Source organism: Lepisma saccharinum, chromosome 21, assembly GCF_977018435.1.
Source record: "Lepisma saccharinum chromosome 21, izLepSacc3.1, whole genome shotgun sequence".
NCBI classification, from domain to species: domain Eukaryota; kingdom Metazoa; phylum Arthropoda; class Insecta; order Zygentoma; family Lepismatidae; genus Lepisma; species Lepisma saccharinum.
Window position 1 is genome coordinate 15,441,055 of NC_139249.1, and position 27,181 is coordinate 15,468,235.

Sequence of the window (27,181 nt, forward strand, 5' to 3'; positions counted from 1 at the left end):
AATTCGGTCCAGGTACCTTCTTTCCCGCTCAATTTAAATACGGTCCAGTAACCTTCTTATCGGATGAGTTTAAATACGGTTTAGGAACCTTTTTTCCCGGATCAATTTACGCTTAAATACGGTCCAGGAACATCTTTTTCTGGATCAATTTAAATACGGTCCAAGAACCTTTTTCTGGATTTCTGGATCAATTTAAATACGGTCCAAGAATCTTTTTTCTGGATCAATTTAAATACGGTCCAGGAACATTTTTTCTGGATCAATTTACGCTTAAATACGGTCCAGGAACATTTTCTTCTGGATCAATTTAAATACGGTCCAAGAATCTTTTTTATCTTTTTTCTGGATTTCTGGATCAATTTAAATACGGTCCAAGAATCTTTTTTCTGGATCAATTTAAATACGGTACAGGAACATTTTTTCTGGATCAATTTACGCTTAAATACGGTCCAGGAACATTTTCTTCTGGATAAATTTAAATACGGTCCAAGAACCTTTTTTCTGGATTTCTGGATCAATTTAAATACGGTCCAAGAATCTTTTTTCTGGATTTCTGGATCAATTTAAATACGGTCCAAGAATCTTTTTTCTGGATTTCTGGATCAATTTAAATACCGTCCAAGAATCTTTTTTCTGGATTTCTGGATCAATTTAAATACGGTCCAAGGATCTTTTTTCTGGATTTCTGGATACATTTAAATACGGTCCAAGAATCTTTTTTCTGGATTTCTGGATCAATTTAAATACGGTCCAAGAACCTTTTTTCTGGATTTCTGGATCAATTTAAATACGGTCCAAGAATCTTTTTTCTGGATTTCTGGATCAATTTAAATACGGTCCAAGAATCTTTTTTCTGGATTTCTGGATCAATTTAAATACGGTCCAAGAATCTTTTTTCTGGATTTCTGGATCAATTTAAATACGGTCCAAGAATCTTTTTTCTGGATTTCTGGATCAATTTAAATACGGTCCAAGAATCTTTTTTCTGGATCAATTTAAATACGGTCCAGGAACATTTTTTCTGGATCAATTTACGCTTAAATACGGTCCAGGAACATTTTCTTCTGGATAAATTTAAATACGGTCCAAGAACCTTTTTTCTGGATTTCTGGATCAATTTAAATACGGTCCAAGAATCTTTTTTCTGGATTTCTGGATCAATTTAAATACGGTCCAAGAATCTTTTTTCTGGATTTCTGGATCAATTTAAATATGGTCCAAGAATCTTTTTTCTGGATCAATTTAAATACGGTCCAGGAACATTTTTTCTGGATCAATTTACGCTTAAATACGGTCCAGGAACATTTTCTTCTGGATAAATTTGAATACGGTCCAAGAACCTTTTTTCTGGATTTCTGGATCAATTTAAATACGGTCCAAGAATCTTTTTTCTGGATTTCTGGATCAATTTAAATACGGTCCAAGAATCTTTTTTCTGGATCAATTTAAATACGGTCCAGGAACATTTTTTCTGGATCAATTTACGCTTAAATACGGTCCAGGAACATTTTCTTCTGGATAAATTTAAATACGGTCCAAGAACCTTTTTTCTGGATTTCTGGATCAATTTAAACACGGTCCAAGAATCTTTTTTCTGGATTTCTGGATCAATTTAAATACGGTCCAAGAATCTTTTTTCTGGATCAATTTACGCTTAAATACGGTCCAGGAACATTTTTTCTGGATCAATTTACGCTTAAATACGGTCCAAGAACCTTTTTTCTGGATTTCTGGATCAATTTAAATACGGTCCAAGAACCTTTTTTCTGGATTTCTGGATCAATTTAAATACGGTCCAAGAATCTTTTTTCTGGATTTCTGGATCAATTTAAATACGGTCCAAGAATCTTTTTTCTGGATTTCTGGATCAATTTAAATACGGTCCAAGAATCTTTTTTCTGGATTTCTGGATCAATTTAAATACGGTCCAAGAACATTTTTTCTGGATCAATTTACGCTTAAATACGGTCCAGGAACATTTTTTCTGGATAAATTTAAATACGGTCCAAGAACCTTTTTTCTGGATTTCTGGATCAATTTAAATACGGTCCAAGAATCTTTTTTCTGGATTTCTGGATCAATTTAAATACGGTCCAAGAATCTTTTTTATCTTTTTTCTGGATTTCTGGATCAATTTAAATACGGTCCAAGAATCTTTTTTCTGGATCAATTTAAATACGGTCCAGGAACATTTTTTCTGGATCAATTTACGCTTAAATACGGTCCAGGAACATTTTCTTCTGGATAAATTTAAATACGGTCCAAGAACCTTTTTTCTGGATCAATTTAAATACGGTCCAAGAATCTTTTTTCTGGATCAATTTAAATACGGTCCAGGAACATTTTTTCTGGATCAATTTACGCTTAAATACGGTCCAGGAACATTTTCTTCTGGATAAATTTAAATACGGTCCAAGAACCTTTTTTCTGGATTTCTGGATCAATTTAAATACGGTCCAAGAATCTTTTTTCTGGATTTCTGGATCAATTTAAATACGGTCCAAGAACCTTTTTTCTGGATTTCTGGATCAATTTAAATACGGTCCAAGAATCTTTTTTCTGGATTTCTGGATCAATTTAAATACGGTCCAAGAATCTTTTTTCTGGATCAATTTAAATACGGTCCAGGAACATTTTTTCTGGATCAATTTACGCTTAAATACGGTCCAGGAACATTTTCTTCTGGATAAATTTAAATATGGTCCAAGAACCTTTTTTCTGGATTTCTGGATCAATTTAAATACGGTCCAAGAATCTTTTTTCTGGATTTCTGGATCAATTTAAATACGGTCCAAGAATCTTTTTTCTGGATCAATTTAAATACGGTCCAGGAACATTTTTTCTGGATCAATTTACGCTTAAATACGGTCCAGGAACATTTTCTTCTGGATAAATTTAAATACGGTCCAAGAACCTTTTTTCTGGATTTCTGGATCAATTTAAATACGGTCCAAGAATCTTTTTTCTGGATTTCTGGATCAATTTAAATACGGCCCAAGAATCTTTTTTCTGGATCAATTTAAATACGGTCCAGGAACATTTTTTCTGGATCAATTTACGCTTAAATACGGTCCAGGAACATTTTCTTCTGGATAAATTTAAATACGGTCCAAGAACCTTTTTTTTGGATTTCTGGATCAATTTAAATACGGTCCAAGAATCTTTTTTCTGGATCAATTTAAATACGGTCCAGGAACATTTTTTCTGGATCAATTTAAATACGGTCCAGGAACATTTTTTCTGGATCAATTTACGCTTAAATACGGTCCAGGAACATTTTCTTCTGGATAAATTTAAATACGGTCCAAGAACCTTTTTTCTGGATTTCTGGATCAATTTAAATACGGTCCAAGAATCTTTTTTCTGGATCAATTTAAATACGGTCCAGGAACATTTTTTCTGGATCAATTTAAATACGGTCCAGGAACATTTTTTCTGGATCAATTTACGCTTAAATACGGTCCAGGAACATTTCTTCTGGATAAATTTAAATACGGTCCAGGAACATTTTTTCTGGATTTCTGGATCAATTTAAATACGGTCCAAGAATCTTTTTTCTGGATCAATTTAAATACGGTCCAAGAACCTTTTTTCTGGATTTCTGGATCAATTTAAATACGGTCCAGGAACATTTTCTTCTGGATCAATTTAAATGCGGTCCAGGAACATTTTTCCAATGAAACAATACGGACTTGTACCGATTGTAAATTGTGCGACATATAAGGTTGGGGTCCTGCAACCGAACCCAATAGAACCCATTATAATTTATGAGTTCCTGGAACTCGAACAACCCCACTTTAAACCAATCTATGCCTTTCCTATGCATCATAAATATGATGCATTTACATTTCTGTATCTGCGTGGCTTCTTGTTCGCACCAGCGCAGAGCCTATATGAACAACTGGATTCCGACGTCACTGCATCCTCCCCGCTAGAACCTGAACTTCCGTTAAAACTAAAATCCTCTCTTGTGCAATAACCATCCCCGATATTAGCTTCCTCCCCTCCCCCTTCCTGGTAATCACTTAATCCGGTACTTTCGTCTCTACCTCTCCCTTGACACCATCGGGATGTCTACGAGAAGGGCAATCCAGGCCGTTTTAAGATCTGGAGGGATTCGTCGTTGAAACAGTCCCTGTCCCCTTCCCTCAGGACTTTCACGAGGCCCTGATCGATACAACGCCAACCTCCCCATATGGTTGCTTCACTGTTTACAACAGTAAGGCTGTACCGGATTTACTGGGGGCATGGGTTGGCTGCAGCCCCGGGCGTCCACTGGGAGAATTGCTTTGAAAAAGGCCACAAAGTGAAATATTTGAAATATGGTGAAAATATAACCTGATTGAATTGGTTTATTTTACTTCGCTTTTCTGCCACCTTTGGCTAATAGCGAAGATGAGGATGAGTGGTTATATGAAATTAATGAAGGAACACTCACAAAGAACAGCCATGCCCAGACCGGGATTCGAACACGGGACCCCTGGCGTTGTTGCGCGCTGTGCTAACCACTCCGCCACGGGGGCCGGTGGAAATATACAAGAGGGGGGACTATATGTTGTTTACTCCTGTTTCCACATATCAGGAGCGTATACTCTAGGCTAGCTAAGCTATCTGCGAAGCCTGAAGTCTAGAGAATAAAATACAGGAGGAAAATCAATCAGAAATTGTAAATAAAATTATTCATATCAGTGAAATGATGGTGATTCTGGATGGTGATTATTTCCTGTGAGTTGGCAACCTGATTTCATGTGAGTTGGCAACCTGATTTCCTATGAGTTGGCAACCTGATTTATTATGAGTTGGCAACCTGATTTATTATGAGTTGGCAACCTGATTTCCTATGAGTTGGCAACCTGATTTATTATGAGTTGGCAACCTGATTTCTTAGAAGTTGGTAAACTTATTTCTATTCATAGCCGAGGACCACGTGACAGTCCAGATACGCCAGTGCCACATATGTAAAGCAAAGGCTACAGTGCCACCTCAGCGGCAGAGTGGTTAACACAGTGCTCTATGACGTCAAGGGTCACGTGTTCGAATTTCGGCTTCTTTGAGAGTGTCCCTTCATCAATTTCATCATCACCACCACCCATGGACATCTTCGCGATTAGCCAAAAGTGGCAGAAAAGCGAAGTAAAATAAAATCAACCAATCAACCAACGAATGATAATAAATGGACAATAACAATATGTCTTATTAGTGTATAACAACCGTCATTTTACATAATTCGTAGTAGGTATTCAAGTATATGTCACCAGCGTAACATATTGTATTGAGGACGAGAATTAGACAATCTAATTAGAGATTTATAAATTCTTGTTTCTAATCTGTGAAAATTCACAAACAACTGAATCACAGTTGTGATTGTGACTTGTGATTCAGTGATAAGAATTAAAGAGATGATCACAAAATCCGGATAACGGTTTTCCAGATTTCAAATCATCCGATAACCGTTTCAGAGGCAACGGATAATTCGATTGATCAGAATATCCGGGGAATAATGGATACCTGAATATCGGACAGAACAGATTTGATGAATTGTGGAAAGTACGTACAGAGAAATACGAGAATAACGATTGATTGAATCGTTGTTTTGTCCACTTTATGCACAGATAGGCTAATCGGGACTGGGCCTACAGTGCGATCCGAACCCGGGACCCCTTGATTACAAGGCGACGACGCTACCACTGCGCCATCAAGGAGGTCCTTGCCTTACAACGCTACTAGTACATGGATAAAGATTAATATCTTTCGTAAGAGAACGTTACACTGCGAATGGTGATTTCTTCAGACATACATGCAATAAAAGTGCGCGCCTTGAATGAAAATATCTACAGCATCAGAACGCAGAAGATAGTGAAGACAATTTCACGGCTGTTTTCAGAAGCTCTGACCCCACGGATCCTCCGAGGAGGGGTCGCCTGACGATTTCTCACGCATCCCCCCCTCACTACGATACACGATGCTTCCGCTCCCCCCGTTGCCATGACGACGAAATTTTCGCAGCAGAATAAAAAAGGAGGAAGCTTTGTTGCACAGTCAACATTAAGCGTCACGTGGCGGTCCCTACTTCCGGTTTCTATCATCGTCCTTCGCTAATGAGTATGCTTTTGCCTTTCCCCTTTTCATCGAAACTTTCCTTCTTTCTCCATTTATCACCCCCTCCCCCGTCGTCAAGCTTTTTGAAATGCCTGCTTCGCAGAATGGTGAGAGTTACTGATAAAAAACCAACTTTCAAAATTCTTGTTATTGTCCTCTTGTGTAACGAGATAAAAGTTCTTGCACAATATGTAACAAGCAAAAAAAAAAGAAGTCATCTTACGCCTGCTTTGATCATTTTATTTATACGAGGGTGGTCTGAATAGTTCTCGGACTGACAATAAAAGAACGAAACTTATAATTTCTAAATTATAATTTGACTTAAAATAATGTATCTTAAGATCAATACATTTATTCCAGCGATCCTCCAACTCCGTTATCCAGTTTCTGAAGGTGAAGGTCTGAAAAATACCCCTCTATAGCTGTAATCAATCACCTCTTGATTGATTGGTTTATTTTCATTTCTTTCTTCTGCCAGAATCGTCTTTCAAATTATTGGGAATACACAGACACTCACCTAGCCCCCCGAAAAAAAACAGTGGGGAGGAATCTTCCCCATAATATTTGAAATGTCATAGGCGGAACTTGGCGGGGGCAAGAGGTGACGCCCCACCAAAATTATCAGGTTTATTAAAGTGTATTTTTGTTAACCTACAGGGACCTTAGATGCTAAGTTTTTTTTTTTTTTTATGATTTCGCAAATGTTACGGATATTTAGGAAAATACTTCTGGATCACATTTTTATGAGATGGAAAATCAAAGTTGGGTCCCAAGTTACGCAATGGATAATTATAGGCTGCAAAATGATTAGAGACAGAACATAGCCTATATATGAATTACTAAAAGTGAACCACGAAAACATTAAAAAATATATATGTTAAATATAATATTAAGGAATAATTTGTTACTTTTATGTACGTATATCAGATATTTAGAAAGTTGGAAACTAACTCCATTACTAAGTGATTTAAAATGTCAAATTAAGAATAGTTGAAGTGGTTTCATTAAGTGGTATTAAAGTAAATCAATTATATCTCATACTAATATTAGTCTTGCATTCTTGTTTTACTTCTTATTGTGCATATATTGCTATTGGTGTAGATGTGTTAATGAGAGAGAGAGAGAGAGAGAGAGAGAGAGAGAGAGAGAGAGAGAGAGAGAGAGAAACAAAGAGAGAGGGAAAGAGAGAGGGAAAGAAAGAGAGAGAGAAAGAAAGAGAAAGAGAGAGAGAGAAAGAAAGAGAAAGAAAGAGAGAGACAGAAAGAAAGAGAGAGAGAGAAAGAGAGAGAGACAAAGAAAGAGTGAGAGAGAGAAAGAGAGAGAGAAAGAGAGAGAGAAAGAGAGAGAGACAGAAAGAGAGAGAGAGAGAGAGAAAGAGAGAAAAAAGAGAGAGAGAGAAAGAAAGAGAGAGAAAGAAAGAGAGAGAGAAAGAAAGAGAGAGAGAGAAAGAAAGAGAGAGAGAAAGAAAGAGAAAAAGAGAAAGAAAGAGAGAGAGAGAAAGAGAGAGAGAGAAAGAGAGAGAGAGAAAGAAAGAGAGAGAAAGAAAGAGAGAGAAAGAAAGAGAGAGAAAGAAAGAGAGAGAAACAAAGAGAGAGAAACAAAGAGAGAGAGAGAAAGAGAAAGAAAGAAAGAGAGAGAAAGAAAGAGAGAAAGAGAGAAAGAAAGAGAAAAAGAGAGAAAGAAAGAAAAATGAATGAAGGAAGGAGAGAGAAAAGAGAGAGAGAGCGAAAGAATTTAAAATTCTTGGGTGCGTCCGCACTGAGGCTATTTTGCACCCGTCACACTATACGGGATCCAGCTCCTTATCATAAAAATAAAAGAGTGTCTGAAAACTAAAAGTTCCTTACTTTAATTAAAAGCTGAGTAAAAAAGGGCGCTTAGTACATACAAGGACGACACAATTATACTGGCTATGGGGCCAGTCGCCAGAGCCTCGTTAGTCTGGAGTCCAGGTTGTACTACGTGGAAGTGAGGTTGACTATTGGCTGCACTACGTGGAAGGAGCACCCCTTACACCCCGAGAGAGAGAGAGAGAGAGAGAGAGAGAGCATTCGACACTCACAAAAGACACAACGTTATCCTTTTCTTGTTTTTGATATTATCCCGAAGTCAAAACTAATTGCTTATCTTTGTTGTTAGAATAAAAACTCTCCCCCTGGAAATTTTTAGTAGGGATATTTTTAGGAAAATATTGTTGGGGGTAATCCCCACCGTTCGTCCCCTGAGTAATAATATTCTGTAACTACATTCTGTGAAAGTAATATCACTGTATTCAGAAGCTTCGTGTCAAATAGAGAAATAGAATTGCTAAGAAGCTTGAAGAGACCGGAAGTTTGAGACCATATTCACATATCCACGCAGGGCTGATGCCACTCCAGTTAACAAAAGTGGAATTTAGTAGGTTTCGCTTCTTCTACAGGAGCCTCCAGCTCCAGCAGCTGTTCCAAGACACTCCAGCGTCGGGGAAAGAAGCGGAACCCAAAGAAGGACCGGCAGGTGGCAAAGAAGCGCTACGGGGGAGGGGGGGTTAGGGGAGGAGGGTTGAAGATTCTTAATAAAGGCACCAGGGTGAGCAGCCACGACGGAAGCTTCCAGGTGGCTATCGAAAGAAAAACAGGGTCGATTTCTGACGTTGGGGGAGGGAGGTTGGGGGATGTTTCCCAGTTTCGCCTCTGAATTGACAGTGTTGCTCACCTGCATTCATAACACTAAACATAGGAACTAAGATTGAGAAAAAGTCGCAGCATAAATGAAATCAACGAGAAAGATCGAATGATTTGACTTCGCTTTTCTGCCACTTTTGGCTAATCGCGAAGACGGGGATTAGTGGTGATAAGATAAAATGGATATTTTTTTTTTTTTGTTTTTAACTCCATTTTATGCACAGATAGACAAATCGGGAATGGATCTTCAGTTTAAAGTAGAATATAAACGAACATGGACGTCCGCAGGATTTTTTCCAGGGAGGAGCAAGGAAGGTATTTTTTTTCCAGGGGGGCAAACAAGGCACATTTTCCCCAATAATAGTGTTGTTCCCTCAAAAAAACATTGCTTAAATTTGAATTTACCATATTCATGTAATAATTAACACATATTATTGTGGCTGAAATGAAATTGTGAAAAATATATACTTTTTGATTCACTTTCATTTTCCAGGGGGGAGGCACAGCTCCCCCTTGACCCCCTTCCGGACGCCCATGCAAACGAAGCACTGTGCAATTTGTCACTACCTGAGACCATTACAAAGCTCGTTTTGAGTCCACGTTGTGCACTTGTGGGACTTGACAGTTTAAAATGTTGGATACGAACCTCTGTACGTCGACCACGGTGGCGGAGTGGTTAGCACAGCGCGCTACGACGCCAAGGGTGTCGGGTTTGAATTCTGGCCTGGACATAGGTACCCATCAATTTCATCATATCATCACTCATCCTCATCTTCGCGATTAGCCAAAAGTGGTAAAAAATCGGACTAAAATAAATCAAATCAATCCGAACTACTGTACAATATATCTCCTCCGGGAATCGAACCCGTGACCCCTTAATTTCAAAGCGACAACTTTTACCACTACGCCATCAGGGAAGTCCGATATGACCGAGGTGTATCCAGCTTTCAGTTCGTCCTTTCATCTTCCACGTTGCGACTAACATAACAGTACAAACAATCGGCGGTGAGGAAGCCAATAAGAAGTAGAAACGATGAAACGTGCAAATCATTTACCAGAGATTTTCCTGCCTGTACGGTTGGCAACACTGCACCACTCCAGAACATGGCACATTTAGGAGGGTAGTTTTTTTTTGTCCGTTGTCCCCTGATCCCACGAGAAACATACTATGATTTCTGAAACTCCTGAAGTTTCAAGGTGCAGGGGGGAGGGAGACAGCAGCCCCTAGAAAGGGAATTAGCTTCGGAACGGACAGAGAGAGGCGAAAGAAATGAGCAAGGAAAGGACGGACGGTGGGCGGGGCAGGAAGGGGAACAACGACGTCTGAATCGACACAAACTCCCCTTACGAGAAAACAAGGAGGGTACTTTCTTAGAAAGCACAAAGCGAACTTGGAACAAAGGTGTTTGCAGACGAGGAACAAATATAATTCGATATGTCACTGGGGGTGGTTTCAGGAAAATAAATTCCCTTTAGAAAGAAAAAGAACTGACATTGCAGCCAGCAACGTTGTCTTCATTCTTAGGTCTACTGTCATTGGCTATTCGCATTCCTATTTTGATTACATCCTGCCCCTTTTTTCTATTTCTTGGTCGATCGCGACTATGAGGATGAATGATTATGTGAACATCCTTCAACTAGAAGCTTCTAGGTCAATAGACATTACAAATCGAAGAATAGTAGTTTGTAGTAAATATAGAAGCAGCCAAGATGTGTGAAGAGTAGGGATGGACGATATCGCAAGTTCCGCGTACTATTTCTGGTTTAAAAATACCGGGTGTTTTGTTGTAGGAAGACCAAGACGAAGATGAAGCTATAACATTGAGATGGACCTAAAGGAAATCGGTAGGGATGGAAAGGAGTATACAGACCTTGCTCACGATAGGGACAGATGCTGCAGCCATGAACCTTCGGGTTCAAGAAGGCTAGAGAGTTAGTTAGGGTGTTTCATAAATAATTTAGGGGTTACAAAAAGTTATTGCAAGTATACTATCGAACTTACGTTAATGAACCAGTTTAGAACAATCGAGGAACGCAAACAGTTTGTGCGTGTATGTTTTGTTAAGCTCATGGCCGTGTGCACGAACGAAGATCAAATTTTAAACTCGGGTCGGGAAAGGATCACTGGAAAATTCCATTGCACGAAGACGGTTCAACACTTGATCGCGATCTAGGAACATCAAAACGAGTTTATCTTCTGATCGGCCATTCGCGACCGTTTTGGATGTACAATGCTGATAATTCGAGAACTACGTAAACTAAAAACTGCCAAAATAATAATAATAATTTGTGGTTCTGTGGTGCAAATTCGAAATGTTTCTAAATCCTGAACTTTCTATCCCAGAACACAAAACATGTGCAAGTGCAAGGTAAATTAGAGCCATGTTACGATATTGCTACATGGTGTTGGAAATATGATTGTATAAATTTACGAAAATACATGTTACTGGCTATTTACACGACATGACAATATAAATATATAAGAATTAAGAAATGAAAAATTCAAATACTTACCACAATACAGTAATAATAATAATGAAATATCTTTATTGAGCGGGCGAGGTTCAGCGTACGCTGTTCTCTCGCGAATGCATTTCGTAAGGCATTGAAGTCCCGTAGAAGAAGGTTCCATGCTTTCTCCTTATCCTTTTGTCTTGTGCCGTCAGTTCTTTTTTAAGATTATTATTTCTTTACATCCTACTACATTCTTGTACTCGTCGACAAGGTTGATCAGTACATTTCTCAAATTCAGATAAATTTGCGGCCCGAATTACTTTCTTCTCCTACACGTTGATACTTTAACACATCACACTACTCGGTGGAGTTCTTGATTGTCATTTGTTTTAGCCAACCAATCAGGTATAGCCTTACAAATTAATCTCGGATCATTTGAACGGAATCTCGTGAACGTCGTTTTTCGTTGGTGCAATGCAAATCTTTAAACCAAGTTCATTTAGAGTGGATTAAAATTGATCTCGTTCATCTGAACTTCGAAACAATCGGCGTCGGTGCACGCGGCCATTAGAGTTCATATCCCTGCCGCTAGGCGACACTCAAATCACCCACAACACTCAGTGTTTTGTGCAAAACTTCAAGATCACGGGACCTTACCTGATTTCTTTTTGTGGGGCTTCATCCAAGACATCGTCTCACCGATGCCGCGTGATATAGCAGCCCAAGGGAGCGTATCATCGCAGTGATAGACACCATCGACAGGCCCATATTGATGCAAGTGTGGCAAGAACTAGACTATCATGTCGATGTGTACCGTGTCACCCGTGGTGTAAACATTGAACAATTGTAGGTGTAAAAAAAAACAACTGAGTTCCTCGTTCGTTCTGGACTGGTTTCATTAACGTAAGTTCAATACTTCACTTGCAATAAATTTTTGTAACCCCTCAACTCTTTTTGAAACACCCGGTACCAATAGGAAAAGTGATGCATGCGACTGTCAGGTTTGGCTCAATATGACAAGAAGCCTGTGTTCGATTCGAGTACTTGTGAATATTACACTCCTAGCTAGATTTCTTGCTTAGGTCATGACTAGAGACCGGATGTTAGGCAAAATGCCTATTCTTTCCTGTTAGAGATATGATGAAAACGAATGTTGCGATGGCCAGGAGGGAGAGATTAGCTTCATTTAAAGGCAATTTAATTTTGCCTATTTCATACGATATTGCCTATATTATTTCATAAATGCCAGATATTGCATATTTTAGGCATTTTCTTTAAAATTGGGACATTACTGAACTCAGTGCATAATCCTGTTCCCAGGATTAGTTTCCGATGCTTCCAAGAAATTTAAAAATAACAGTTAGCGAGTTATTGCAGCTAATAAGGACTTGGACAAATTAAGGGCAATTCAACAAGTTCTGAAAGGTGAATATATACAAACTGAGTTAGATCCACATGTTCTCGCGTGCTTTAAGTATGCTGCGGTAACATCTGTGGAGGTTGAAAGATCATTTTTAATTCTAAAATATGTGTTGTCCGATCGCAGACATAACTTGTCGGTTGATCACGTAAAGAAATACCTTGTTGTGATGTGCAACCGCAATTAGTGCTTCTTATTCAGTACAAACTTGAAATGCATTTAAACAGTTTCTTACTTCGAACTGCTGTGTGGAATATATAGTGTAAATTTTTTAAATGAAATAACTCTGCGTGCAGTGATAAAGTGTATATTTAAATAATTTGCATACTGGTTGGAAGTAGCCAACAATTTCTTTTGTCAGACTATTAAGTGTAGCCATTATACAATGGAAAAATTTGGGCTGACGTGACTCCTGTTTGCAGTGATTTATTAAGTACAATATTGGACTGCTGTCTCTCTCTAATGATGAGCTCCTGGTTTATTTTAAGCAAATATAAAGAATGTACAGGTATGTTTCTATATAATTTAGACACCTATTTCTTTTTGTACATCTATCTTCATTATTTTGAGTTAAATTTCATTGCCTTTTTTATTGCCTATTTGTATTGTAATGCCTATTTTGAAAATTATAAGTGCTTATTTGCCTGCCTATTTTATATGTTTTTAGTGCCTAAACATCCCGTCTCTAGTCATGCCAGAAAGTCCGAACATCAAAACACTAAGAACAGAGAAAGCAGTGAAGTGTTTAACAGTACTGAAATTACATATCGTTGTTTAACACCACAATGTACAGTGCAGCCTTTGAAGGGACTGTGTTAGCCATTGACGCAACACTTATGTCTTGCATGCATGACGCCAAGAGCAGGTGTCTGTGCTTGAATTTAAACAACTACCCTTCTCAAAGATACTATCTACTCCGAGATAAGTAAAAAGAGGATGCGCGTATGTTAATAACTCTTATCAAGAAGCAAACAACATGGTCTGCGAGTGCAAACATGTTACCCGCTTCTTCCTTCCAGCTTAAAGGTATTCACAGCCACTTCATGAGCGATCGGGGACCAGCAAGACAATGCAGTATAGAGAAGCAGGCACCAGAACTTAGCTCGAGGAAAAAGGAAGAAAATGCGATATGTCCATGAGTCGGCTCTTGCTAGAATCGAAATAATTATTTTTAGGAAATGAAAGTTCTATTCGCGCACAGAAGCCAAGTCTGGACCCGCGTTTTAACGTATGAGACTGTCAGGATTAGGCCAGTAAGCCAGAGATCTGTGTTCGAATCCTGTATTGTATTTTGGACCATTTAACGTAAGTGCCTCTCTTTTGGTTCATCGTGACGAATACCCGCTATCCAATCTGAACCTAATTTGCAATTGTACTTTTCCTATTTTACGTCGCACTTCTGCATCTTTAGCTCAATCATGACATTGAGGCCTCTCCGGTGGCGAAGCGATCGCCTCCTCGATACCCGGTGGAGGCACATAGTGGTTCGGATCCCACTTTAAACTGTAGATCCAGTACCGATTAGCCTTTCTGTGTATAAAGTGGGCTTAAAACACCAACTCAATCAATGATATTGAGGATGGTGAACTCGTAAACGACAACACTTTCCAGGTCACGACTGGAACGCACATCATTTGTAGCGAGATCGTGATTACACCAATATCCTGGACATGAGCAAAATAAGAGGAGTGCACCGAAAGGGCATGGTTATGGGCTCAAACCCCTCCTCCCCCGCCCCCTTCCCATATGGACTTCATTTTCCTGAAAACCATATGACGAATTCGCTTCGTTACGATTGATTTTTGGATTGATTTGGTTTATGCACAGTAAGGCTAATCGGGACCGGACCTACAGTTTAAGCTGTGTGCCTCCACTGGGACTCGAACGCTTCGTTACGAAGTGACCAGTGCAACGCGAAAAGAAGCCAGATGTCCGAGGTTAGAATACCTGTTGGGGCATCGTCGTATCAAGTTTTTGTCGCATCGTCAGCTCATCGCCGAGATTAATCCAAAGGGTAGTATATAAAAAAAACACAACAGAAAGGAAGTTTCATTTCCCTATTCATAGTGGCATTCAAATTATCTGGTCAGCAATTTGACAATCCCATGGAAGGGCAATCTAATGATCTATAACCTTGCTGAAAAACTGTCCGGTGCAATGAAAATTATACACTACTGATCGTAAACAACGCTAGGCTTGGTGTAGTCTCCCGCTGAGAAAAGCAGCACATATTTTCCACATTAACATGCATAAAAAAGAAAGAAAACAATCCCTTTTGCTGTCTTCCTATTGGGTGCCAGTCTTTGTACTAAAATGTGCAGACCTCTTGACTAGGCCAATAAGCTATACTTCGGGCTGGGCTGTTTCCGGAAGATTCATGGGAGAAAAAGTCACCATTTTCTGCATAAATAATGTTTTCTTGATATAGCAGAAGCTGGAGCCAGAAAAGCTGGTAGATCTGCGTAGTTATGTAGGTACATCAAGGTGACATTCCGTTTCTAAAGACTTTCATTTTGGTTATTTGGCGTCTCTTTTGTAAATCTTGGATTCATCGCGACGATGAGGATAAAATGAGAGAGGGGGCAAACACATCCATGCCTGACCAAAGTTCCAATCCGGGAACACTGGCTTCATAGCACTTTCGCTGACCGCCATCAATCGAAAGCATTAGGCAAGTCAATAAAGCCAAAGGGGATATTCATGCCAATATCAACGATACTGATTTATGTTGGAGGAGTATTGTTATTTAGCGCTTTTCTGTCACTTTTGACAAATCGCGACAATGAGGATGAGTGGTATGATTAAACTGCTCCCAAAAAACACTCATGCCAGGCAGGGATTCGAACCCGGGACCCCTGGTGTTACAGCACGCTGTGCTAACCACTCCGCCACGGAAGTCGGCTCAATTCTGAGTAAGTTCGAATGCCCGGGTTGAGGGGACTTTCCCCCCCTCTATTAATACAGAAACGAATAAATTGTATATGGTGATGCTGGTAAATGCAACTGCAATTTTGTGGTCTAACGTCGATTTTGTATCTGTTGTTTAATCGCGACAATTGATTGAGTTTGTGTTTTAAATCCGCTTTATGCACAGTTAGGCTAATCGGGACTGGACCTACAGTTTAAAAATCGAATCCGAACCACTATGTGCCTCCACTGGGTATCGATTGATTGATTTCATTGGATTGATTTGTTGTTTTAAGTCCACTTTATGCACAGTAAGGCTAATCGGGACTGGAACTACAGTTTAAAGTGTGCCTCCACCGGAAATCGAACCCGGGACCTCTTGATTACAAGGCGACGACGCTACCACTGCCCCATCGGGGAGGTCAAATCGCGACAATAACAATGAAGGACAAATAAGTAACGAAATGTCAATGAACAGGATTTCAACTGCTGGCTTCGTAGCGCCTCTTTGCTACCGAGGCGGGCGTGTGGAATTGGTGTATTATACACTACACCCACTTCTCACAGTGTTAAAAAAGGTAAGAATGCAAATCGGTCGCACTCACCTGAACTTCTCTCCCTCAATTTGACCGTCGTTGTTTCTTGGGGAGCAGAAATACCGCGGCGCTAAAGCGAACCCAATTTAACTCACGCAACATAACCGAACACACACACAAACCGGGTAAAGAAAAATAGCAAAAACTCACCGAAATCAAGACGTAAAAATCCAGCTTTCTATCCGTGCTACTGAGGGTCCATTTTCATTGGGTGTAATAAAAATAATCCACACACAATTCCACGACACTACGCACTCCACCCGACACACGCAAACCGTACACTTCGGCGGACGACACACAACAGCGGAGGCAACGCCTCGCTCGCCGGCAGCGTGGAAGGGACCGTCGAACCACGTGACGTAGTCGGCAGCACCAGCGCCATCACGTGAGCAAAATCAACAGACGAACTCCGCTCTTTTCTCCACGCTGCCTCAGAGCCATATTGCAGCGAATGTGCAAAAGCTATCGTGCTGTATCAGAATGGGTGATCGCTTTCCAAGTTTTTTTAATTCTTTTTTTTTTTCTCTTTTCAATTTTGTTTCTGTTGCATACCAAGTAATTTCTACTGGATTATTTCCATTTTCAAATAGTTTTATATTCCACTTATTGCATGGGCGTCGCCAGAAATTTTTGAAGGGGGGGGGGCAGGCCATCGCTAAAACTTTAATGGTAGAAATGATAATATATTAATATCGTGGTTATTATAAAATAACTATTATAAACTCGTAGAAATATACCAATTATATTCCAAATTATTATTATCATTATATCCTTAGGAAGATGAGTGAATATCTAGCACAACTATTTCTCATTACTACTATTATTATTGTTAGTAGTATAGTATTTACATTTCAAACGGCGAGTTCTGAAATGCATAGTTTTTCGATTTTGTTATTAACTTTTACACAACTCGTTCAAGAAATATCTTTAAAAGTTTGGGGGAAATTTTTAGTCCTAAAGCAAGTGTTTTGTGGCCTGTGACATAAAAAACTATTTTTTTAAAATTGACAACTATGGAACTATTTCTTCTTTTGATTCAATGCTAGAATAAAAAAAAATGGTTCCTGTAATTTACACTTATTTGTTTTAGATGTAACGTTTACTTTCGTTATTCTGTTCAAATACTAATTGAACTTCATTTCTGGTATTAACAATAAAAATAACGAGCTATCTGCTTATTTTAACTTGCCAATTTCAGAATCCTAGGTAATCTACTTAATCAATTCGTCATCCATCCTCATCGTTGCGATTAACATTGAAAGGCAAAAGAAATGACGTAACAAATAATATGAAAAACTAAGAATGTAATTCCACTGATTAATCGTGATCATAAGGAGGAATAAGGATTTTTCGGCGGTGAATCTTGTTCAAACGAAAATCGATTGTCGAACATTCAAAGACCGAAAAATCGATTATTGAAGGTTGAATAACAAAAAATCAGCTCAACGTTGAAAAAACCGAAAATATACTGTTGAACATTTAAGTAAACACAAATATATTTTTGAAAACAAAAAGCAAATATCGATTTTGGAAATAAAAACTAAAATATATTTATGAAGACAAAAAAACAAAAATCACTTCTTAAAACTGAAAATCGATAATGCAATTAATCTCACATTTCTCAGATACAAAACAGAAATGACAACATTATTTGTTAGTGCAGCCCTCAACTAGAGGCAGCGAGTTAATCTCCGTGGCGCAGTGGTTATCACAGCGCGTTACGACGCCAGGCGTCCAGGATTCGAATCCTGGCCTCGGCATGGTTGTTCTTCCTGAGTGTCCTTTCATCAATTTCATCATCATTCATCCTCATAAAAATGATATCAAAATGAAATCTAGGATATGCACAGCCGTAATTTCGCTATGCTCTACAGCAGTTGTTCTCAAACTGTGGTACGCGTACCGACAGGGGTACTCAATCAGTTCGGAGAGTGTTTTTTTCATCCATGGTGTACCTAAATAACAAGTACCGAAATATACTGAATTTGGAACCGAATCTTCGCTTGCAAGTTTCAAGTGCACAATCAGACATCAAGAAACTGTGCCAGGCTATGCAGGCATATCCTTCTCACTACAAACTCTGAGGATTTACAATCAAAACTCCAAAACTGTGCTTGGCAGTTTGTTTACAAACTTATTTTTGTTCTTTACTTTGTTTTCAGTAACTCTGGAGAAAATATATGAAAATTAAAGTTTTCTTTATATTGTACCGGGGGGTGGTCCAAAAGTTCCGGAACGGTCACATATCGTGAGAAATACACATCGAATCGGAAAACAAAAAAATATGTGTTTAATAAGTGAAAGAAAGCTATTCAATGATATCACACTTGATTCCCCTCCGCCGGCCCCTGGGGGTGAGGCGGGGGGCAACTGTGAAATTTTAAATGGAAACCCCCATCTTATATTGTAGAATCGGAAAGAAGACTTCATTCCGAGTCCAACGAGCTATCAACCATCCTCCTAGCTCAATTATAAACGGAGATATGGCGATTTTAAATTTTCGCGGGAAAAAAATATTTAAAAAAATCATAAAACCCCCAAAAAATTCAAAAGGACGCTCTGCTCCTAATTGAGCTAGAGTGAAAACGATTGCAGATTCGGAATCTGCACGTGAAGACCTTTCAATAGAATAGCATTCTTTCACTTATTAAACGTGTATTTTTTCGTTTTCCGATTCGATGTGTATTTCTCACGATATGTGACCGTTCCTGGACTTTTGGACCACCCGGTATACTTCTTACCATACACGTCTTTCACATTTTTATTTTTGTGAATAATCATAAAGATTGTAAACATAGGAACACCCAATAAAATAACAAACGTAGGATTCTAATGTTTATTTGTTGACCATCTTTCCATTATGCTCTATTGCACAAGCCTCCAGCATATAAAAAACGCCCCACCAATCAGGCAGCCAAAAACAATTCCCCAAAATCCACTATTCGGAGAAAACCTATGGTGCGGTACATTCGACGTCTAGCTAAGACTAAACGGTACAATGAGAAAAGAGTTCGAGAATCGCTGATCTACAGCAAGATTAATCGCACCGATTTTCAAGCCCGGATCCCAGGTCAGAGCACCATTACGCTAACAACTAAGTCACGTATACCGGAAAGGACGAAATTCCGAGTACACGTGCAAATGCAACGACCTGCTATTCTGAGCATCAGCACGTGACAGGCGATTCGCGTTTTATATTTAGCTGACATCTAGTGGCGGAGGAACATCCGCTGCCGGCCTCATCACCGCCAGCCTTGGCAAATCCTTCCGCCCCATCCATCAGATCGTTTGACGACCTTGCGTCTGTGACCAGTGTTGCCACAATATGAGAACATAATTTCCCTTTCCAAGGGGCAAAATTTTCTTCTTCGGACCAATTTTTCCCTTCACCTAAGCAAATCATACAATAATAATAATAAGTATTAGTAGTGGAAGTAGCAGTAGCTGTAATTGTTATTATTATTAGTGGTGGTGTTGGTAGTGGAAGCAGTAGTAGTAGTATTTCTGTTGGTCCATGTCCGTGTGAAAAGAGCCTCCCCGATGGCGCAGTGGTAGCGTCGTCGCCTTGTAATCAAGGGGTCCCGGGTTCGATACCCGGTGGGGGCCCATAGTGGTTCGGATTCCACTTTAACTTGTAGGTCCAGTCCCGATTGGCCTTACAGTGCATAAAGTGGACTTAAAACACCAAATCAATCAATCAATCAATGTCCGTGTGAATAAAAAATGTTAAATTTTTCACATACATGTCACTTTCATCGCTTCCTGTCCAGATGTCCAGGTTTGAATCCTGGTCAGGAATCCATTTAATCGTTAATCCTCATCGTTACTATTATCCGAAGGTGCAGAAAAGCGATGTACTTAACAGAAATATAAATATACACAGGCTATATTCAAGGGAGCAGAAAAAGAGAACAGGAAAAATGAGAATGTGAATATGAATTTGGAACTTAACATAAACTATAATAATGTAGTCAGATGTCTTAAAATTTCCCTGAAATTGTGGTATTCTTAATCGAAATTCCCTTTTTCCCTTTTGGCTAAAATTTCGGTCCGAATTTCCCTGCAAAAGGGAAATTTCCCTTTATGTGGCAACACTGTCCGTGACAGCAGGGAGGGAATATCAAATGAACGAGAAACGTGCAAGAACAATTTAAGTCCTCCCTCTGAAGCCCTTGGAAAGAAAGGCTGAGGCTTTATGATCTGCCGTTATAGATGGTTGCAAGCTGGTGCCGAGTTTAATGAGGCGGTATTTGACGCGGGGGCGAGAGGGAAGGGTGGGATTTTTTTCTTATCCCGCCAAGAATCCTCTTCCTGTAACATCACAATTTCGCATACACCGCGATAAAATTGACGAGGGAGAAAGGGTGTTGTGCAACCAAAAGCTTTATATCAAACTATACCCTGTCCCGAGAATGTCTGGAGCTAGCGAACAAAAGCAAGTCTCTGAACAAGCAGTGACTGCAGATGACTCGACTAATGAACACATGTGAGGGGATGGGATTGAGAGGAAGGGACAGGCGACTGTATTTACCAGCCTTTGCAGCAGCGTGTAATGCTTCACTCCGTCCACTCGCTTTCTCCCCTTCTCCATATGCGCGGACTTGCTCCAGAGACTCCCTGGATAGAGTATAGGAATAATACTGTGCCTCGTTCTCCTCTCAAGCTGAAAATGCCTGTGTTTTTCTCGGTCTCATCCCCGTGTGTATGTCGTACATACTGACACCTTTGGCTAATCGTGAATATGAGGATGAGATGAGAGGTGATATGACCAAATTGATGAAACGACACTCCCAAAGAACACCCATATCCATGCCGGGAATCGAACCCGGCTCCCCTGCTGTTGTAACGCGCTGTGGTTACCATTCCGCCACGAAAGTGTGTGTGTGTGTGTGTTCGTGTATAAAGGACGCAGCTAGGCTCATTGGTTTGGAGGACCAAATTTGGACACACAAATATAAGTCCGCTTTATGCACAGTAAGGCTAATCGGTACTGAGCCTACAGTTTAAAGTGGGATCCGAACCACTATGTGCCTCCACCGGGTATGTAACCCGGGATACCTTGATTACAAGGTGATGACGCTACCACTGCGCCATCGGGGAGGCCCATTACACACACATATGCATTTATTTATAAAAATATATGTAGTTTTCGACATATTAAGAATATAATACGTACACACGTGAGTATTGTGCCATATAGTAGTATTGTCTAAAATAATTTGTTAAATATGTATATTGAAACCGATTGTGATCCACATGCAAAGTCATTGAAATAAATAACATTATACAAAGCATCCAAATTGAACTCATTTTTCCTCTAAACTAGGGAGAATTTTAGAGGGCCAATACTTCAAATACTTCCTCTACTTCAAATGATCCTCAAATTTTCGAATTGAGGTGCGCTAAGAACATTTCAGCGATGGAGCTGAAACCTCCCCTTCCTCCCCGGTGGCGACGTCCCTGTAGCTAAATCGTAACGAACTCCAGGACGATTAAAGCTGGCACCGCTCCAACGAGAAATGCGAGCGCCTAATGAATAAAACAAACAGTGTCGGTGCAAAGGATGTGTGGAGGTCCTGCAGCTGCCCGCCCGCATGGTAGAAGGTTGAAGGAACGCGCCCTTCACCTCGGTTCATTCAGGTTCCTGATCTGATTAAGAAGAAACGTGGTGCCCCCTGGTGGGTATGTGGTCGTGTCGCAAGCAAATCGATTCGACATGTGATCCGTTCGAGTGTCAATGTTCAAGAAATAACCATCGTGAGGCCTGGCCTTGGTTGCTGAGTCGTTGAATTTTAAAGGTTCCCGATAAGAGCAATTGGCTAGTAGGCTGTTATTTCTTAACTTTCAATCTTTCGTCGTTGTTATCTTGATTCAGTTCACAACAGGTCTTGTGGCGCTGTAATCGTTTCGACTAATGCTCACATTCTAACTCAAGAGTGATTCATCTGTATGTTGATCTGTGATCATTTTCATTAAATACGAAAATGTTTTTGTGTTTTTGAAGCACAAAAATGTAGAACCTATAGTTCAAATCACAAACCCTGACACCTTCTGTAAACAAAACCACCTGCATGCAGAAAGCATTGCAAACTCATAGAAGTAAAATAATCCACACGAAAATCCAGAGTTGTTACAGGATTCATTACGTAAGGTAAAACAATGCCAAATTTGTAGTATGGGATACGCTGCCGCAAATGACGTCTCACTTTAAACCCAATGCTCTTTCTTTTTTTACTTATTGCTTCACCTTTATGGTTAACTCTTTGCACCAGTAATCATTTCCCATAAATTTGGCTTCTTTCTTTGAATATATTTTACTTGCATTTTTTAGACAAAATGATATAACATGGTAATGTATATTTCTAAGGTTTGATATAGATAGGAGTGTATTTGAAATTTGTTTGTACATTTTATGTAAATTGTATCTTATGTAAATAAAATATATAATGGGCATAAACAGCCATATGCATTGCTGTAAGTCCAATAAATATATTGATGATGATCAAAACAAGACAAAAAGTTCCTAAATTTATTGCGGTTGGAAACTTTGACAAGCATCCTAATAACGATTTTTGTTCCGCCAAATATAGTGCACTTCGTAAAATAACTTGGTGACATGGCAAGGCAAGATAAGTGTGAACATTTTGTAGTAATATAACTTTCAATGAGCTTAGAGAATTGCGTACATAATGATATTTTATAACATTGGTTATTTTCTAAAAATAATCATGTGAGCAGCAAGGAAGTAGTGCAACTTAGTAATATTGCCTGACTTAGCCTTAGAAAAATAACATGCCGAGTTCTATGCGTGAGGGAAAGTCTCCGTTTACTCCGAGCTTGTTTTCAAAACACCAGCAAGGACAGCCTTTGAAAAGGGGTGAGAAACAGATTCTACTCAATATTTATGTAACGTTCTGTCAGTGGTATCCTGAGAAACCAGTAAATGAAGTGGTTAAGTTGGTATCCCAGTGCAGTGGTGTGTCAGTGTCTGCAGTTTTAAGGGTTATGAAAGAGAGAATGACCGGGAGAGTAACAATGTATGCGGCTGGATATTCGTCTGATGTTTTGAGAACGGGTTCTCACATTCAGAGGCTCTTATATAAAATGAATAGGTGCGGCGAACTATGAGTGTAACAGCAGATGATTGCGGTCATGAATCAGCTGACGCGGAGTGATACATCGAATCGGTGAGGCCGTTTGTTTACAGAAGGTCTCAGGGATGGTGATTTAGACCTTAGCACCAAACTGAACTATGTTTCCCTTTTTCATCTGTTGCGAAGAGTAGGGTTGACAGTTCTAAATCTGAAAATGGTCAGAAAAACAGTTTTACCGGGACATTATCTGAGCAACATATACTCACTCTCGTGAGAGACATGGGGTAAAACCATTTGTTTCAGTTAACTACAATACTATCACAGATAAACTTAGTGTAATAATAATGCCATCTATAATGCTGAAATTTCAGGACACGTTTTATATTTCAATTACTCCAAAAAATCAAACTTTTCAGGAAAGAAGGGAGGGACGAACAATGCGCAATTAGGATCTTAGAGAGACAAGAGTAAAAGTAACAGACCTTAGATAAAATTTTCTGAGCAAATTGTGGCTGATGACAAAGAATAACATGAGAAGCTAAGGACTTGCTGTACTTTCCTCTTCCCCTCCAATTGGAGAACAAGTGCGATGTTGTCAAATCGAAGATCGTAGGTTCCTGTCGTATGATAAATACAAATCGCAAGAATTAGATCGCAAAGATGTGTCGCAGCCCCTATTCACTTCTTTCACGAGCGCTTTCCGCTAACCGCTGTACTAAACAGCAATGAATTTGAGTTCGGTTGTGTTCGGCTGACATCGTTTACTTTCGTGTCTCAAGGAGCCGAACGCTGCTCGCAGGAGAAACAAATGAGTGTCGGATACGCCGCAGTTGCTAAACCTACATACAGTTCTCCCGCAGCAGGGATTTGTCGTTTTGTAAAACAGCAAACAGACAAAAACACACAAAGGAGGTATTAGGCTTGGCAACGTTGCTACAAGTCAGCCAATGTTATCCTTTAAGCGTTTATTTCGCAACTGAGATTACAACCCGACCAGGTTGACAACTTTCAGAAATAAACAGGCTTCAAGGTCAAAACCAGTTGGGATGGCTGTGAGCATGGCCGACCTGGCCATTAAAGTACCGTTTATATTTCACCCAGCTTCGCATATACGAGGGTTGGGGAGTAAGTCATGGCAACCCAGTAATATTTCAACAATCGAGGGATGTATTAAAAATGTGTTACATACAACTGAAAGAGTATCCATTATGGATATTTTGTTGGTAGGAATCATGAAACAAAACCCTAGCAACCCTGTGACATACACATGCATTCATGCACATGTTAAAAAAACACCTGTCTGACCCTGTGACATACACATGCTCATGTTACAAAAACTTGTCTGATTATGACAAACCTTCGCACCGATGGCAGCGTGCTGTTGACAATGCGGGAGATTATTTCGAAGGTTTGTCATAATCAGACAAGTTTTTGTAACATGAACATGTGTATGTCACAGGGTCAGACAGGTTTTTGTAACTTGTACATTAATACATGTGTATGTCACAGGGTTGTTTGGCTTTTCTTTCATGATTCCTACCAACAAAATATCTTTCAGTTGTATATAACAAATTTTTAATACATCCTTCGATTGTCGAAATATTACTAGGTTGCCATGACTTACTTCCCAACCCTCGTACAATTTTTACTAAATAGTGATACCTCTTCATATTTGTAGCTCTCGCATGAAAGCAGTGTCGCATGTGTAAGCCACGAAGAAGCTTCGTATGCCGTAAGGAACAACGCTTGAACTCACTTTCCCCATCAGAACACGAACTCTTTGAAGTACCCTCGTACATTGACCGCACGCCTGTATCCACAGTTTATCTGATGCGAGAACCACAGATCGAATTATACGGTGGAGTCCACGCAAATAACGTTAATTTGGCGGCGACACAAAACCAGATAACGAAGACCCGCTCAAGTCCCCCCCCCCCCCCCCCCCCCGCCAGCGGCAAAACTTTTGATTCCAAGTCGAAACCCAGGGCGGAGACAACTTCGCAAACCAAACTTTTAATCACTTCTCCCGCGCGGGGAGATTGCCCGTAGCGTCGACCTGAGGGATTAAGGTTAAGGGGGGGGGGGGCGAAAAAAGGATTGTCTTGCTCTATCTTCCTCTTACGGCTCGGCTTTCCACTTACCCCAAGACGCGTCGCCAAAGCTTCACACACGACGTTCGTTGCCATGGGAACACGAACGTTCGCGCCGAGAAACAAACAATGCCAGCTGGGGGAGGTGTTGACAGTAGGTGCTTTCCAGGTGACAACAGACAGTCTTTGTTCGTCTTTCTACCTCCCTCGAATCGCAGACGTGCGAGTTTGTCGTACATGTATGCATGAGCATACAAGATGCACATTTAAACCATAGAAAATAACACCCAGATATTCCAGTGGTGTGCCCATGGTATTTGTTTTGGCAATGCCGGACACACACACACCTAAGGTCTTCTCTTATTAGATGAGAAGGTCTAAATATGGGCGAAGGTTTAAATATGGGTTTCGGAATTATCAGCGTTGCCGGGTGCTGCAGCCTGGCAGAGGCTATGGGAACAGGTTATCTGTCAAGGACAAAGTTTGCGGCGCCAATTTGCAAGAGAAAGTGGTGGTTAGTTTTGGCATTGGACGCTGTTATAGAATTGCGAACTCCGAAAACTTCTTGCAGGTATGTTTTAACTCAGCGTTTTCTGAATTCTCATCTGCTTTGTATAGGTTATGATATTAGCGGTACATAAAACAAATGTGGGCTTTTATAATGCCATGATTTGTTTGTGAAATTTGTACCACACAGAGAGAAAATAAATTGAAGAAAAATAGCGTGATGGTCTAAATATGGGCTATGACATGAGGTCTAATGTTGAGATCACATTTCCAACAAGTGATTTTCAAAGCAACAGATTATTCATAAATATGAATTTTATAATGTTTTAGCGATAAATGACTTTTTTTAAAAAATGTAATTGCTTTTTGTGATATTGCCACTAGTAGCCCATATTTAGACAACAATTTTGAAATATATCATTTTACCATTTTTTGGAACTTGCTTTTTTTTTTAAAAAAAAATAGAGACTTTCTATACTTTAGCATGCTATTACCTTTATATATATTTCATAGATATGCATTTTAAAGGCAGGTGCTTGATATAATAATTATTCCCTCCGAAAATGACAAAATAAAAAGGGGGGCCATATTAGACCTTTTCCTCTACAAGAGTCAAATTATAAATTTAAAAGTACAATAAAAATTGTAGGGCAGACTGTATACAGCTCAAATTTACATGGCGTATCAACTGTTATTTACAAAACGACCTCAAGGCTGCAATTCTAATCAAGTGAGGTTCAATACACCATGTTGGGTATTTTAAAGATGGCGCCTCCTATACACATTTGCACCAACGAAGAGGAGTGGTTTCTTGCCCTCTGTCAGCCTAATGAAAATTCAATATCTCTGTGTACGCTAACCAAAGTTCGAGAATGACCTCAGTTCGCAGGCAGTGGCTCATAAGTGACTGCACTTGGATCCCAAAGACTTCTTCTTAAGGTATACAGGCACTAACTCACAGTTGAAATCATATGTAGATCAGCAAAAGGTCTGTGCTAAAATACAGCTAAACTTGTGCAACCCTACATACAGAAATTTACTAAATATGAAACAAAAACAAGGAAGGTTTTCATTTGACTCTCCGTTGTAGTTACTAAGTAGCCAAAAAGTTAGCACACACCTTCGGTGCTAGTGGTCCTGGGCAGATCCTGGTCAATTTGCTTGCCCAGATAGGTTGATTGAGACTGAACCTACAGCTTAAAGTGGAATGCGAACCACTGTGCAATGTGCCTCCACCGGGTATCCAACCGGAACACTTGAGTACAAGGTGACGATGTTACCACTATGCCATTGAAAATAAATTCCACAAATTCTTTCACCTTAGCATCCGGAGAAGACATAGTTTGAAACA

General features: G+C 39.7%; 1 protein-coding gene across 3 annotated transcripts in view; it reads right to left on the minus strand.

Annotated features, from left to right (window-relative positions):
- tinc (transmembrane protein tincar) overlaps positions 1-27,181 on the minus strand; it is a 444,623-nt gene that overhangs the window by 220,721 nt on the left and 196,721 nt on the right. For 2 of the 3 annotated variants that reach the window (XM_083143185.1, XM_083143183.1), the window contains exon 1: positions 16,290-16,457. The exons of the other annotated variant lie outside the window; for it this stretch is intronic. The gene's annotated coding sequence lies outside the window, so the exon portion shown is untranslated. Of the gene's footprint in view, positions 1-16,289; positions 16,458-27,181 lie in introns of those variants that run through there. 3 annotated transcript variants of the gene reach the window in all.